We start from the raw sequence: 15,630 nt of genomic DNA, 5'->3' as shown, positions 1-15,630 counted from the left end.
TAAGAATTTTCTTGTCGGTCTGTTCCAATGTCCTATCAACAACTTGTCAATTACCCGTGACACCTGAGATTTCTCCCAGCAGAACTTAGGCTGTGTGTGTTCACAGGGCGATTAATCTTTAAAACCACGATGGTCCTGGAGACCAAGGGCCTAGTCATCCCAGAGCCGTGTTAGCTGTGCAGCTGACACGAGAGTCACACATTCAATGTACACGTTAAAGAAGTAAACCGAGTTTCAGATTTTCGCGTTTTCTCTGCTGTTCACCGGCTGCCCATGCCGGAGAGAGCTTGGAGGCCATTTCGCCCAACCCTTTCATTTTACAGATGAGGAAAACAGGCCTAATTGATAGCTGGCGATACTAAATTATAGCCCTTCTAAAACTCAATAGCAGAGTTAGTAGGCTTCTTAATGTGCTCAATTACCGTATGGATTCCACGAGCCGATGAGCGCGCCGTGACCTTGAGAATTTACATTCTGCGGGTTTTCGATGTTTATGTTTCTACCGTGGTATTTGTAATCCCAAGTCCCGGTCACCTTTTACCGCTGAGGCCTCGCCGGTCCCCGGCTCCGGGCACCTCCCCTCTTCCGTACTCGGCCGGGGCTCCCAGGTACTCAGCATCGACATCTGCGAAGTCATAGCAGGTGTAGCCAAGAGACCGGGTCCCGCGGCTGTTTAGACTCCTTCCTCTCTCGTCTCGTCTCCTGGCTTCTCGAGAGCTAGCCCCAGTTTCTTCCACATCTTTCTGCCCTGCTCACATTTCGCCAAAGGACCATACTTAGTCCGTTCCCTGGACCAAGGGCACAGTTCAGCAGCGTTCATCTTCTACTGCTCAGTATTTTCCCATAACGTTTCCTACCTTCCTTCCTCTCCCCCTCAGCTGGAACAGAAGCTTAATGAGAACAAGCATCTGCTTGTACCGCGGTGTCCCCAGTGTTTGAAAGAGTCCGGAAAATAGTAGGTGCTCAATAAGTACATGAGCAGTGGGTATAACCTTTCCTCTTTCCCTTCTTTCTTAGGGAAACAGGGGTCCCCCCTCCTTTCCAGGACTCACCCCTGGGAGCGGCAGTGCCTCCTGTCCACCCTCAAATCTTCGACTCCTAGATCATGTCCTATTTCCTGAAATCTCATTTCCCTGGTTGTCCACTCTGATGAACTACACGGTTGCCCAACCCTCTGGCTGCTCTTGCCCAGCTGCATTTCCGAAAAGTCCTCCAGTCCTCCCCAGTGTGGCCCGTCTCCTAGCTTCAGCCCTCAGCTTCCTTCTGCCGTTGGTATTTTCCCTTGGTACAGATCTCATTGACTCATGCGGTTCATGTCTGCTCCCGGGCGGCAATTCCCAAATCTTCATCACCAGCCCCAAATTTACTTCCTAGAGAGGAATGCTTCAAAGCAAACTTGAGGAGAGCCAATCTCACGGCGTTGCCTTCAATACTCTGTCGTTCAAGCCTTCTTCATCCAGGGACAAAGCAGCTCCTGTTCCCCTGTCACCACCTCACATCTAACAGGTGTGTGAGTGTTACCTGTTGGTAAGCCAAGGTGGTGATGCCCTGGAGTTCGTGTATTGCTTTATTTTTATTGCATTAACGGCATCTTATCTCATCTCTCTATATCTACTCTCTTCATCTCAATCTGTCTTGCTACATGAGCCTGGCTTCTTTTTACCTGTCGACAGATCAAACTCTTCGGCTTTAAAGCTCTTTAAAATCTATTTCCACTTGAGCTTTTAATCCATCCTCATATTTAATCTCTTAAGGCACCACAGTGATTCTCAACCATCAGGACACATTAGAAGCAAACGGGAAATTTTGAAAAAGTACCGAAACTCAGGCTCCTAATAATATGTCCCTCCTTTCCTCCCCCCGATGAGAGATTCTGATTCAGCTGATGTGTGGAGAAGCCAAGGGATTAAGACATTTAAAAACTTCTCCATATGTTTCTTATATGCAGCCACAGTTGGAATTATTGATATAACCTATGGTCCAATCAAATGAACCTACTCAAGAAAGTATTTTGCCACCACATCATCCTTTTTTTTTTTGGAAGTTCCCCTCACAGACAATTCCCTTTCTCCTATTTCCTCTTCCTACAGAAAATGCACAAAGACTTCTGTGATTCTTCCAGTTGGAAAGAACCGATCCTTTCTTGGACGTTTTCCCTATGTTTCTGTATAGTACATTTGTTCACGTCAGCTGGGAAGACACTGTTAGATCAGGACAATACAGAGCATTAGAATAAGACCACAGTCCTTGTATTTATGTAGCTTGCAGACTTGTGGGATGGGAGAAACACATGAACCAATAAACATCATAAGTTGTATTATAGGAGTTTTTACATGTCCCTAAGAGTTAGCCGGAAAGGATCCTACTCTGCCTGGTGTTATAACAATTCATGTATATGTCATCTCCTCTATTAGATGGTAAAACTTGAGGACCAGGACCAGGCATAAGACCGTATTTTTCTTATAATAGTGTTAAATACTTGCTGAATAAGTGAGTGAGTGAGTGAGTGAATGATATATTGGTGATTAGGAGACACTGAGGAATACTCACAGCTTCTAGGAAATAATGACCCAGAGCGAGGGGTTGTCCCACTGGAGTTTGAAGGCCATGGCACCATTTTTAATCCTAGGCTATGTGTGGTTTTAGTTTTCCTCAATCATTCATTGCATATTTTATGAAATGGTAATAGAAATAGCATTAGAAACTAGGTCCCATTTCTCACGCCTGAGAAGGTGGTGATGGGCTGCTCAAAATAAGGCTTAGCCCCTTTGATTTTAGTAAGTAAATCCTGGGAATCAAATGCGATGGTTTGATGGATGGAGGGAAGGAATGAAGGGCGAGGGGAGAGATTGGAAGAAACGCCTACCCGCCGTGTGGATTCATGAGGCTTCCTTCCTTTCCTTCTGACCTTAACCATGATCTTCCAGTGAAATCCTTGGGATTTTGAAAGATGTTGTCGAGAAAGCTGCAAAAAAGGCCACCAAATGAATAAAGACAAATAGGATTCTGCCACAGTTTCCAGGCTGATTTTGTGTATGTGTGTGTACGGGGAGCGGGGTAGACAAGGAAGGAAACAAAGCACATGTGAACGTAATTAGACTTCTTTAGTGGAAAGCTCCAATGCTTCAAGTAACTACAGGTATGATTAATCATTCCCGAAAAAAGCAAGCCATCCTTGGGGAGAAGAGCCGTATCTGAACATCCGTGTATGTACTCTTTGAGGACATCAGTGAATCACCAAGTAAGGGTCATCAACGGAGGAAGCTCCCAGCTTCCGGGAACGTCTGAGTCAGGACAGACGAAAGGAAGCATTCCTTAACCCGGTGAACTGTAGCACAGTGGAAACTCACTTCTCGCAGAGATAGGACAATACGTGACTGTAAGTCCCTTCAAAGAAAGAATTTAGAAAGCTTCACATGTAATGATAAGTATGTTGAAACCATTCATATGTTTTAGGCCATGTCTTTGACCTTCATTCATCCTGTAATTTATGGATTGGTTGTTAATCTATTGACTCATTTAGAGTCCTGAGGATGAGTCATCAAAAGTTTTTGGGTTTTTTTTTTGGAGCACCTACTATATGCCAGGGACTGTGTTTCTGTGGCTACAGAGATGAACATGGCCCAATCCCTGCTCTCAGAGAACTCACCTTCCAGAAGGGGAGACAGATACATTCAGAGAAAGTCATGATACTGAAGTGAGTGAACTATACCTTAGAGCGGTAAAGGAGAGGCAGGTCTTAAATGAACCTGCGGTGGGAGGAGTTAGCAGGGGAATCACGGGGTTTCGGCTGGGGGATCTGTGCTAACATGGGCCTTTCAGGCAGTGGACACACTGGGAGCAAAGGCAGGTAGGAAGATGTGGGGCAGCACGCGGTGTGCGGAGAAGTGCGTTTCGCCATCACTGAAGCATGGATGATGGAGTGAACGTCCAGAGATGTGCCCAAAATGGCAGCCAGGGGGTCTCACCTAGAAAACTCGGACGTTGGGTAAAAAGTTTAGACTTTACATCACGTAAGACATGAAAACCAGGTTGAGGGCTGTCTCAGGGGATGGACATAGACACGTCATCATTTTTGAAAGGGAGAGTGGCTCTAAAGGGGAGTCAGAGTAAAGAGGGGCCGAAAGGAGGTCAGGGACAGTGAGCAGGGTGGAGCCTTGAAAGGGCAGAGAAATAGGGGATGGAAACAAGACTTAGTTGAGGGCAGAACCGAAGACGATGTGTTGTAATTGTAAAGCAAGTGGGGAGAGAGAGGCGGACGGGCATCAGGCTTGGGTGGCCGCGGAGTCACTCATAGAAAGAAAGAAGAGAGGCATCGCAGCAGCTTCAGGCAGGTGCAGGGCAGCACCGTGACCTTGCAGGGAACACTGGCTTCATAGGCATGGTCCCCCCCCGCTGCGTCTTTCAGCAGTGAGTGGACCGAGGCAACGTACTCTTTCTCCGCTTCGCTCATCAATACGCCAATATATGGGAGCATTCATTTTGAGACCCATGGCTGCTTTTCTCAGCACCGGAAGACTCCAAAATGCCTCTGCTTCCGTTCATTCACCCATTCATTCATTCATTCATTCATAAACATTAAGGGCCTGTTGGAACCTCGACATTGGCACACGCAACATAAGGTATGAGAGCTTATGTTCCAACAGGAGGCAATGGAGGGTGATGCACGAGCCGGAATTTGAGTCAGACCAGGATCTAAATATTGTCACCACTACTGGCCAGTCGTGTGGCCTCGGGCGAACTGTCTGACTCATCCGAGCCCCTTATTTTTACCAGAGTTTTGCCAGAGTGACTCTGAAGTTTGGAGTTCAGGAATACGAGCTGTCAACACAGTTCTGGCCATGTGTATGCTCTCGGCTAATGGCTGTTGTTAATCTGATCATTGTTACTGCAATTAGATATTCAGAAGTCCACCAACAGTTCCACCACACTGAGATAAATATTCCGAGAGACAGAAGCACAGGGACAAGGGGGCAGGTAGGGAAAGCACCTAACCTGTGAGAACAAGGGAAGCACATCCCCAGAATGAGCAAGGTCTCAAAGGTAGACAGGAGGAAGTGAGTGAAGAAGGGGAGAGAGCTTTCTAGTAGATGGCCTGGCATGTTTGAAGGTATCGAATCAGTCAACAGAGGACCAACCCATTTGGGCAACCGTGAGTCATTCGGCATGGCTTGCACAGGCCGCGGTAAAGCTGGCACCAAGGCAGGGGTAGGAGGGGCGGCTCCTAAAGGACTCACACGCCATGGTCATAAGGTCAAGGGATCAGGCCTTGGTTTGTAGATAACCAGGGCCGCTGAGCTGGGCAGTGGAGGAGAGATTTCAGGAGATCGGCAAGGCTGCACCATGGGGAATGCCTCACACGGATGGCCACTGGGGACAGGCACCTGGTTACGAGCCTCCTGGGGTCACCGAAGAAAGAAAGTATGTGCCTCTAAGCCAAGGCAGTGGGGCTGAGAAGGGGAGGGGCAGCTTCAAGGGATATTGATGTAAACCAGGGGTCCTCGAGGCTGTGTGATGCAAGACATTCTTCTCAGCTGAACCTTTTGTCCTCACCACCCGAAGACAGTAATTTGGCCTTTCTTGTTCCATGAGGTTTATTTACCTACGATCAAACAGAAACAAGAGATGGCATGCAGGAAAGACAAAAGGGCATTGCCCAACGTTTGCAACCAGGGTCTGGCTCCCAATTCCACCCTCTGAAACCGGGATCTCTTGACTGAAATCAGGGCTGAAGACAGATCCAAGATAGAACATTAAGAATTGGCCAACCAGATGTCATTTGGGGGCCAACTCGTGTCAAACGGCCAATGGAATGGCCCTTTAGGACTTCTCCTTCGTCCACGCCACTGTCCTCGCTAATCCTGAACACGTGATCTCAGGCACTGAGTCTGAATCCTGTGGGTTGCATTGTGTTTGTGTGGGACGTGGGCTTAGATTCGGAGGAAGCACTGTTCCAATTCAATCACACGTCACTTTTCCGCAGGGAATGGAAATACTTGGATACCAACCCCGCAGCCGAGAAGACACAGATATTTGAAAATTCACGCGAACGTGAATGGCCGGGTAGACTCTGTGAATTAAGAGAATCATTGTGTCAATATCGTGTGCGTCTGTGCACGTGTGTTTTCACTCACAAATCTTCACTGAGCGCTACAGATGTGGGTGGGTTCTTTTTCTCCTCTTCCTTTGGACAAAGAACGTTTGCAACCCACTGACTTTCAACACCAGCCTCCCATCAGGGTGAGGGTGCACGGAGGTAACCCTTCCTAGTCAGAAACTTCCAACTGAGCTTTCTTCTGCTTAACACGGGAGCCTGGATGATCAGGAGTGGTCAAAACGTTGGTTTCTAGCTCCGCTTCTCGTAAAGGAGAACCAACATTGGAAAAGAATTATTAAACATGGGACTGACGTGTGATGCTGTGCGGTGATTTATAAGCAGGGTTTTAAAAAAAGGAAGTCAGCTAGTGACCTTGAACTTTCTCCCAGAGGTAAAGCTTCCTTCTCCATAGAGTTCTGCAAGCGAAATCAGCTGGTGACGGCCACCATGGGAGAGAAAAGGGTCACTGAAACCGTTTCAGATTGCTCTGTGTTCTGTGTTGTGTAGTTCCGATGAGGAACTCGGGTTGCAAAATGCTGATTGCAAACCAAAGCTAGTGGCCGGCCTCGTCACCGGGAGCCTGGTGGAAATGCACGTTCTCAGACCTCAGCACACAGCTTCTGAATCAGAATCTGCATTTTAACAGGATCCCCAGGACATCTGTCTGCACGTGAAGGTTTAATAAGCACTCATCCACAGCATCGGATTCTGGGTGCCTGAGGGGCTCAGTCTTGAGGTCCTGAGCATCCAACTTCGGTTTAGCTCATGATCTCCTGCTTTCTGAGTTCAAGCCCCGCATCGGGCTCTTTGCTGTCAGCACAGAACCCACTTTGGGTCCTCTGTCTCCCTCTCTCTCTGTCTCTCTGTGTCTCTCTCTCAAGAATAAATAAACAGGAAAAAATAATAATAGAGCACTGGATTAAAAAATGTACAGTCCCCCACCCCCACTGCATACACACACACACACACACACACACACACACACGAACACTCTGGATTACAGGCACAACACATACACTTTTGTACATATATGTACTAATACACATACACAAGTATGTACTAATATATTATGCACATTTTTTAAAATGCACAACATATAAACAAACGTTGAAAACAATAAAGTACAAACTCAGTTTGAATACTTCAATTCTGTCCTTGCTCTTGGATTCCTGAGGCACAAAACGTCAGAGACTCCTGCTCTGAGAACTCAAACAGAGAGCTAGCACTCAAAGGTGTCTTAAACCTTTAACCTCTGATGGCCAGTGTGCAGAACAGGAAACACATAGAAAGAAATTGGTTAGGCTCAACTGAATATATTTATGCCCTCATGCTTGTCAATTTTATCAGTGTGAGAAACCTAAGACCCATTTTCTCTTTAAGGCGGATCTTGTAGGGTATTCTTTGAGCTATGACTCAAGTCTAAATCTTCACTGGTAGTTCAGTGATTCAAGGTCACTGGCATATTTGCACCCTCTTCTCTCTGACATGCCAGGCCTTGGACCGGCCTCCCCTCTGACCCAGAACATCAGACGGCATATCTTTAAATGAGCTTCAGCAGATACTAAGTCTGGACAGCCGGGAGTTCACTTCCATGATATCTTCGGCCACCCCACTCTTCCTCCAACATTACGTCCCTGCCATGTGGCAGTCCTTGTGTTGGCCTTGGGGTTAAAAGTTAAATGAAACACCCATGGGGTGCCTAGGTGGCTCAGTCGGTTGAGCGTCCGATCTCGGCTCAGATCACGAACTCACGGTTCTTGAGTTCGAGCCCCGCATCGGGCTCTGTGCTGATGGCTCACAGCCCGGAGCCTGATTCTGATTCTGTGTCTCCCTCTCTCTCTGCCCCTTCCCCGCTCATGCTCTGTCTCTCTGTCTCTCTGTCTCTCTGTCTCGCTCTCAAAATATAAACATCAAACAAAAAAAAAAGTTAAATGCAACACCCCCTCGCCGAGCCTGGTTTAAGGAGAAAGAGGGGTCCCAAACACAACAGTACAGCCACACATAAGTGTTACTGTGAGGTGTGAACGACTTACAAAAGGCAGCAGAAAAGAACAAGGGGAACTCTCCCTGGAAGCTGAAGGAGGTGGCGTTTGAGCTGGGCTTTGAGGGATGAATAGGAGTTTGCCAGACATAGGGCACAGGAAAGGAATTTGGGGTAAAGGGACCCACCGGAACAAAGGCGTGGGGCAGGAAACCTGTTGGGTGGAATGCAAACCCTTCCCACCCAGCCGATTAAATGAGGCCCGAAGCTGATGTGAAATAATAAGCCTGGATACTTGGTGAACACTGGGTCCTCGGGGTGGTACAATCTAAACGTCTCTGAAAGTAAATTATTTCGTATGGTTTGGCCACCACAGCGTGTGGAAAGTTTCTCGGTAGGGTGCAGTGAGCACTTCTCATTTACAGTAAAACCTGGAATGTTTGGGAATGGTCTGTACTAGGGAAATTGAATTTTCAGATTAACTCCATAAAATGGAAAGTCTGGTTGACAAACCCTCCTAATTTTGTTCTCCTTTGAAGAGATAACTGCTATTAACACGTTAGATGCATTTCCATTTTAATCTTACCTAGCGAGGGAGACACGGAGCAAACACACTGTATGTCCAGCTTTATCAGGTTCCTGTTTTCAACGGGACACGTTTAGTGTTTTGCCATGGTTTTTAAAGACTGCACACTGTTTTAGCCTGTACATATTTTATACATGTAAAATCCTTTCTTTCTTTTTGGTGATGCGGCTCGATCTGAATGTTTCAATATTGTGACTAATGCAGAAGACATTCTTGGACCTAATCCCAATTCGCACTTCTTAGATATACAGTCACTGGGTCAAAGAGTAGAAATAAAGAGTTTAAAAAACAAATTTAATGTTTATTTATTTTGGAAGGAGTGAGAGACAGAGCACGAGCAGGGGAGGGGCAGAGAGTGAGGGAGACACAGAATCCGAAGCGGGCTCCCGGCTCTGAGCCGCCAGCACAGAGCCCGACGAGGGGCTCGAACGCACAAGCCGTGAGGTCATGACCTGAACCAAAGTCGGAGGCTTAACCGACTGAGCCACCCAGGCTCCCCTAAATAAAGATTTTAAACTTTGGGTGTAACTTTGTCAGTTTCCACCAGAAAAAGCCACGGCGAGTGACCTGTCTGAAGCCGTCTATGAAGCCGTTCATCTCTGCATGGGCGACAAGATGGGCTGACATGTCTCTAAAAATCTGTGATGACTTTTCTTGGACCAGTGGCTTCTAGGTCTCATTTGCCAATGCCTCCAACTCTGCCAGTCCCCAGGGCTGCCCAAGGCTCAGACGGGGAGTGCTTCTCCCACACTCCGTGTCCGGGAGAATCTCATCCACTTACACGTTTCAAATTCCATTTGCAGGATGAAACATTAAAGGCATCCCTCCTGCCCAGCCCTCTCTTGTGAACATCAGCCCAGACCCCAGGTCTTACCTCTGCTTAGGTCTGTCCTGCCCATACCCCGGAGCGCTCCCCCAGACCTCACCCCTGCAGGGGCTGGGTCACCAGGGGTGAGCTCCGCACACATATACCATCCAAGTGTTTGAACAGCACGGGTGTCTGAGAATCTATGAACGACTTTTAAATTCCGGTGGAAGATCCAGCCTCCTCTGAATGAGTATGTTCATTTTAACAGCACCCCCCCATCCCATCCCCCTTATCTTCATGCCCGGAGGTCAGGAGTCATTTTGGAGACCTCATCTGCTCCCTGCCCCCCACCTGTTACAAGTGCCTATTGACCCTGTCTGGAAGAGGTAACTCAGAGCCCCCCGCTCCTCTCAGTCGGCTGACGCTGTCCTTGTCCACACACCGGTATTTATAGCTTGGATTACCGAAAGCACCAGCTCTCCAGCCTTCCAGCATCTATGCTAGCCTCTTCCGACTGATTCTGCATGTTGCGGCAAACACGGTGACTTTAAAAGCCGGAGCGGTCCTCTCTTCCTTGACTGAAACCCAGAGATGCTTCTCGTTCCCCTAGGATGACGGCGATGTCCTCAAGGAGCCCCCAAGTCCTGCGAGGTGTGGCTCTGCCCCGAGCTCCTGCCTGACTCTGCTCCAGTCCCCTACTCCCTGGAAGGTGTAAGCTCCATGCCACCCGGGGCCTTTGCAGACACCATGTGTCCCTCTGGCCAGAACGCTCCTCTCACTCCAAGCCCACCTACCTACCTGCCCAGTGCTCCTCAGTCTTTGTGTCTCCACCTTAACACCAGGGAAGCCTTCCCGGGACCCCAGACTAGGATGTATGACACAGCCCGGGTTCAATTCTCCCATCCGTTCCTGAATTTCTCCCTAAGGCTTCCCACAAATACCTTTAAACCTTCCTCTCCCGGTTGATCTAATCCCTCCCTTCCGTGCTCTATTATCAACTGCCTGAAAGCAAGAACCACGCTGGTCTCTGATTCCCTGCTGGATCTCCGGCACCCGGTGCCGAGCCTAGCACATAACAGGTGCTCAGTGATCTCTTGGCGTTCAGATGAAGGAACGAGCAATGGAATACCTTCAGACTTTCCCCCTTTTAAATGTTTTTGAAGGGTATGTCTATAAAGGTTGCTGTTTGCGGGGGGGGGGGGGAGCAATGGTTTTTTATTCATTGACAAGAACTTGCTATAATCAAAGTAAGAACCCTCCGCTGTGGTCTGTGTGAACCAGAATTTCCTTTTGGTACGTCATATTCCGTACATTTTGTTTATTGCAAGCACCTAATGATACTAGCTCTTATATAATAATTAGTGTGAGCAGGCAGCACGCTATGGTGCTTTATGTACTATAACCTCACACGGCCCCATCATGTGTAAGAATTTTCAGCGTCACCATTCCGCACAAGAGAAACTGAGCCCAGAGGGGTTAAGCAAGCTGTCGAAAGTCACACAGCTACTATTAACAGAAGCAGGACCCTGTACTCTTAACCTTTATGCTGTTTATGAAGAAAGGCTTTTTTTTTTTTTTTTAAGCCCAGAGGAGGTAATGTTCAACCTGACTTTTAAAGAACAGGTGGAAATTAACCCGAGAAGGGGAGAATGAGAACCTTCAGGAAGGAGTGGCAGGCGGGAGACAGGAGCCCCGAGGGCACTGAGCTCGGGGGAAGAGGCCACGATGCACCCAGGCCACATCCTGAAGGGAAGCAAGGTAAAGCGAGAGCAGAGCCGGAGTCTTTAGCTTTGCCAAGGTGAGCAAGACTTATCCTGGCAGCCATAGGGAGGATTTATAAAGAGGAGTGTTGTCAGAACAGCTACTCTGTGGTTGAGTAAGCTTTCTTTCTTCCTGGCAAGGGTTATGATGAAATCATGGTAACATAAAGTCGCATGTGCCCGAATAGTAGATTTACTGTAAAAATCCAGCTTCACAATTCTGGGAAATGCAATGTGTCAGGCTCTGAAGACAGGGGCTCCTGTGTGTTTCTGAGCTGTCATTTCCCCCTTTGTTTCCTCGTCAGAAGATACCGTAGGGTGGCTTCCTAGTAAGGGGCGGGGGGGTGTCTCCCCACGGGGACCGTCACACGAATCGTTCCGGGTGCTGCCAACCCCGGGCCGTGCGGTGATGTCCCGCCGGATAAGGAGCGGACTGTGCTTCTGGTTGTTCGGTATCCCAGCTACTCTTCTAGAAGAGGCAAATCCCGTAACAAGGGTCAGGGGCGTCCCTGGGGAAATCAGTCGGGGAGGATTTAATACATTGGCTTAATTTCTGCGACAGGACCAGCACGTGGGGCCTCATGCACAGCAGGGTTTAAACCCAGGTCCATGGAGTCTGGGGAGGCTAGGGGTAGAGTGTCCATGGCCTAGGCTGGGGCAGGGGAGGGACGGTTCACCCTCAATCACTTGTAAGCAAAATGTATACTTTTTTTGCAACCCTTCTACCCCGAGCTGGGATTCGGTCACAGGGGGAATCGTAGTATTTCCGCTTTACGTACGGTTGTTTCCAAGATCCGAAACGCCATTTGTGCTCACTGCACTTTCAAAACATTAGCGCTTATTAATTAATGCTTGCAAAAGAAGCCCAATTTTGTTTTTGTAAATGCTTTAATGAGTGCCTTTTACTGTCACCGGTGTCATTTGTAATCATATTTCTTTTTTTTTCTTAATGTTTATTTATTTCTTTTTTGAGAGTGAGAGAGGGAACAAGCTTGGGAGGGGCAGAAAGAGAGAGAGAATCCCAAGCAGGCTCTGTGCTGTCAGAGTCAAGCCCGACATGAGGCTCAAGTTGATGAACTGTGAGATCATGACCTGAGCCGAAAGCAAGAGTCAGGCGTTTAACTGACCGAGCCACCCAGGTGCCCCTGTAATCATATTTCTTTCATTTTCATCTGCGTAAACCCATTCTGAGAAGGCAGTTTGACCACCAGGGTCCTAACGCAGAAGTGGTTAAGGACCCCCGAGCTAAAAGATGAAAATTGAGACCGGCTCGCTAGACTTTCTGACACTTTCTGGTGAACCAGGCATGAAATGACCCCACTCTCTGTCATCCTACAATGGTCACATTAGTCAGCAGGGTTCCCAGTACTGGCTGCTCTTCTAAGAATGTCGTCTGTGCAGTAAACTTGTCTTTACATTTTTTGACCTTCTGAGCTACCCACGAGCATACATTTGTTCTTCCCTAGAGATGCCAGATTCAGAACATAAAAATATAGGTCTCTTGGGGCGCCTGGGTGGCTCAGTCGGTTGAGTATCTGACTTCAGCTCTGATCATGATCTCACGGTCTGTGAGTTCGAGCACCGTGTCAGGCTCTGTGCTGGCAGCTCGGAGCCTGGAGCCTGCTTCGGATTCGGATTCTGTGTCTTTCTCTCTCTGCCCCTCCCCGGCTCGTGCTCTGTCTCTCTCTCTCTCAAAAATAAACATTAACTTAAAAAAATATATAGGTCTCCTTTGTACTATATCTATATAGTACATATTTATGGATTTCAGATAAACAACAAATAATTTTAGTGTAAGTATATATCAAATATTGCATGGGACATAGTTATAGTAGAAAATCATCGGTGGTCTGCCTGAAATTCATTTTTTAAATTTTTTTTTCAACGTTTATTCATTTTTGGGACAGAGAGAGACAGAGCATGAACGGGGGAGGGGCAGAGAGAGAGGGAGACACAGAATCGGAAACAGGCTCCAGGCTCTGAGCCATCAGCCCAGAGCCTGATGCGGGGCTCGAACTCACGGACCGAGAGATCGTGACCTGGTTGAAGTCGGACGCCTAACCGACTGCGCCACCCAGGCGCCCCCTGAAATTCATTTTTGACCGGGAATCTCCTATTCTACCTGGCAACCCCTAAAATCACCAAAATTGGGCTGATAGTCCTCCAGCTAATTAACTATAGATGGTTAGAAAGTGTCTTCTTATACTGTTTACTGATGGAGATGAGTTAACTGCCAAGGGTCTCAGACTTTGATTGGATGGAAAGGGATTTTGAAGTTTGAGATTTTCTTATTATCACTCAGTCACCATAAGCTCCTATGTTTTCAACTTTGCAACAGGCAGACAGCTCAGAAATATGACCATTCCTTCAAGTCATTTGACCACAATCCAAGAACTTGGGTATAAACTGCGTTCCCCCGAGATCCTGTGATATCCAGTTTCTCTATCAGAGAAACGTGGTCAAAGTTTAAGCCGACAGTGAGACTGAATTTCAAAATCTTTTGACACTGATCCCATGGTTAAGTAACTAGGTTCCAAATCAAGCAAAAGCCCTAATTTCCTTTGTCTGGGACGAGATTCCAATTATGATAATGGTGTGCGTGGAAAACAACAAGGAGAAGAATTCCACTCTTGTGTCCAGGTGAATCACCCCCGAGGCCATTAATCATCAATTGATAGAGACCAACAATTCCAAATTTATTCTAAACAGAAGACAAAGTAGTCAGCGTGCAGCCAGAAAAACAAGGCAGCCTGAAATCGGTATGTAGATTTGTAACGCGATACGCTTTTTTATATCTCTATGCCTTTATTATAGTACAAATATTATATGTGTGAGGCAAGGAAAATGGGAGGGGTTCAAGGTGGTGGATCCAGAGTCTGAGGGAGTGAGAGACTCGTTAAGGGGCAAATCAACGTGAAATTTTGCAAACTATGTAATGATGCCTTGTAACAACAGCGAGGGGCTCTGCGAACAGTGCTGAGATGAAGGTTACGGAAAACGAACCGTCCTGGCTGGCTTCCCATTTTTTTTTTCCTTCCACTTTTAATGCTCCAGCCATGCTCAGCTTGAGTTTTATTAAACAGAATACACCAAATAAAAGATTTGTTTCTCTACGAGTACCGTCTGCAAAAGCAGACGCGTTCATTCTAATGTGTTCCAGGTTACGGCCAGACAAACCCAAACGCCCTGCATTCTATTCTCTTTGGCTAAAATCTGAATGGGACCCTGTTGAGCCACCTTCTCTGTGTTACGTTTGAGCTCATCCAGACAAGAATAGTGAGAATCCACGAGTTAAAGAAATCTCTTCCCCGAAGAGAAAACCGGGGGCAGTGCGTTAGGGAGGCTAACGCAATACAATTCGTCTTGGTTGGTTGTTTTTTTTTTCCCCCCAGACATAAATTTTCCTGTTTTACCAGTCATTCCACAACAATGCACATCCAAGCCATGCTGTGATTAGAGGGGAGCGTATGCCTATTACCCAAGTTCTTCACATGTCGGAGCACGGAGAGACGAACGGTGGTAAACCAAAGGAAATTTCCATTTGCTCTTTAGCTGCTGCACTCTCTTACTCTATAGGAAAGTTAGCTGTTATTAAGTAATAACGTTCAGCTAAGTTGGTCACTTGTAACAACAGACAGATGTATAATGTTTTATTTAGGTTAGCCAGCTCTTTCACAAATAAAGGGCTGGAAATTAAACTGTCTTTGCAAAAATATTCTGCAAATGATACCTCTGCCTTATTCCAGTGCTCAGATTCTTTGCCATGGAAAATGGAAAATGAGTCTCCTGTTGAACCCTGTGTCTGTTTAAACTTGTTTTTGCCGAGCAGAGAAAGGTTGATGTTCTATGGAATGAAAAAAATTAAAAAAAGAATCTGCATTGAGGGGTAAAGTGTATAACTATGCAAACCACATTTAGAGATGGAAAAGGATTTTTTTTTTTGTACTTATGGAATTTGAAACAATAATAATGGAATGGAAACATAGGGAAAAGGCTAAGTATTTGACCACAGCGGCAAATTGGATCATTAGACACTCACATGCAATGCAAAATGCAGGATTTGTCTTTGAAGGAGTACTTGTTGCTTTTCCAATGGATAATAGGGCACAAGAAAGACCTCGTCAACCCACCAAGCCATTGCTGACAAGCTCTGGCCATATAATCCTTTGGGAAGTTGGATTCTTCTTAAGACCCAGGTTTTGGGGGCAGCGCCTGAGAGATTGTGATTCAGCAGCTGAAGTGTGAAACTTAATTGACATTTCATTTATTTTTTATTTTTTTATTAAATATAATTTATTGTCAGATTGGTTTCCATACAACACCCAGTGCTCATCCCAATATGGCTCCTCAATGCCCATCACCCACTTTCCCCTCTCCCCCACCCCCAACAACCCTTAG

The 15,630-nt window shown here is 46.9% G+C and overlaps 1 protein-coding gene across 4 annotated transcripts in view; it reads left to right on the top strand.

Moving 5' to 3' along the window:
• The window catches only part of KCNJ15 (potassium inwardly rectifying channel subfamily J member 15), a 79,104-nt gene that overhangs the window by 49,968 nt on the left and 13,506 nt on the right, over nt 1-15,630 (top strand). Inside the window, exon 1 of one of the 4 annotated variants that reach the window (XM_045501383.1) lies at nt 11,095-11,270. The exons of the other annotated variants lie outside the window; for them this stretch is intronic. The gene's annotated coding sequence lies outside the window, so the exon portion shown is untranslated. Of the gene's footprint in view, nt 1-11,094; nt 11,271-15,630 lie in introns of those variants that run through there. 4 annotated transcript variants of the gene reach the window in all.

This window comes from Leopardus geoffroyi, chromosome C2 (genome assembly GCF_018350155.1).
Source record: "Leopardus geoffroyi isolate Oge1 chromosome C2, O.geoffroyi_Oge1_pat1.0, whole genome shotgun sequence".
Classification (NCBI taxonomy): Eukaryota; Metazoa; Chordata; class Mammalia; order Carnivora; family Felidae; genus Leopardus; species Leopardus geoffroyi.
Note: the sequence above shows the minus strand (reverse complement) of the source record. Positions and strands in the feature narration are given on the sequence as shown.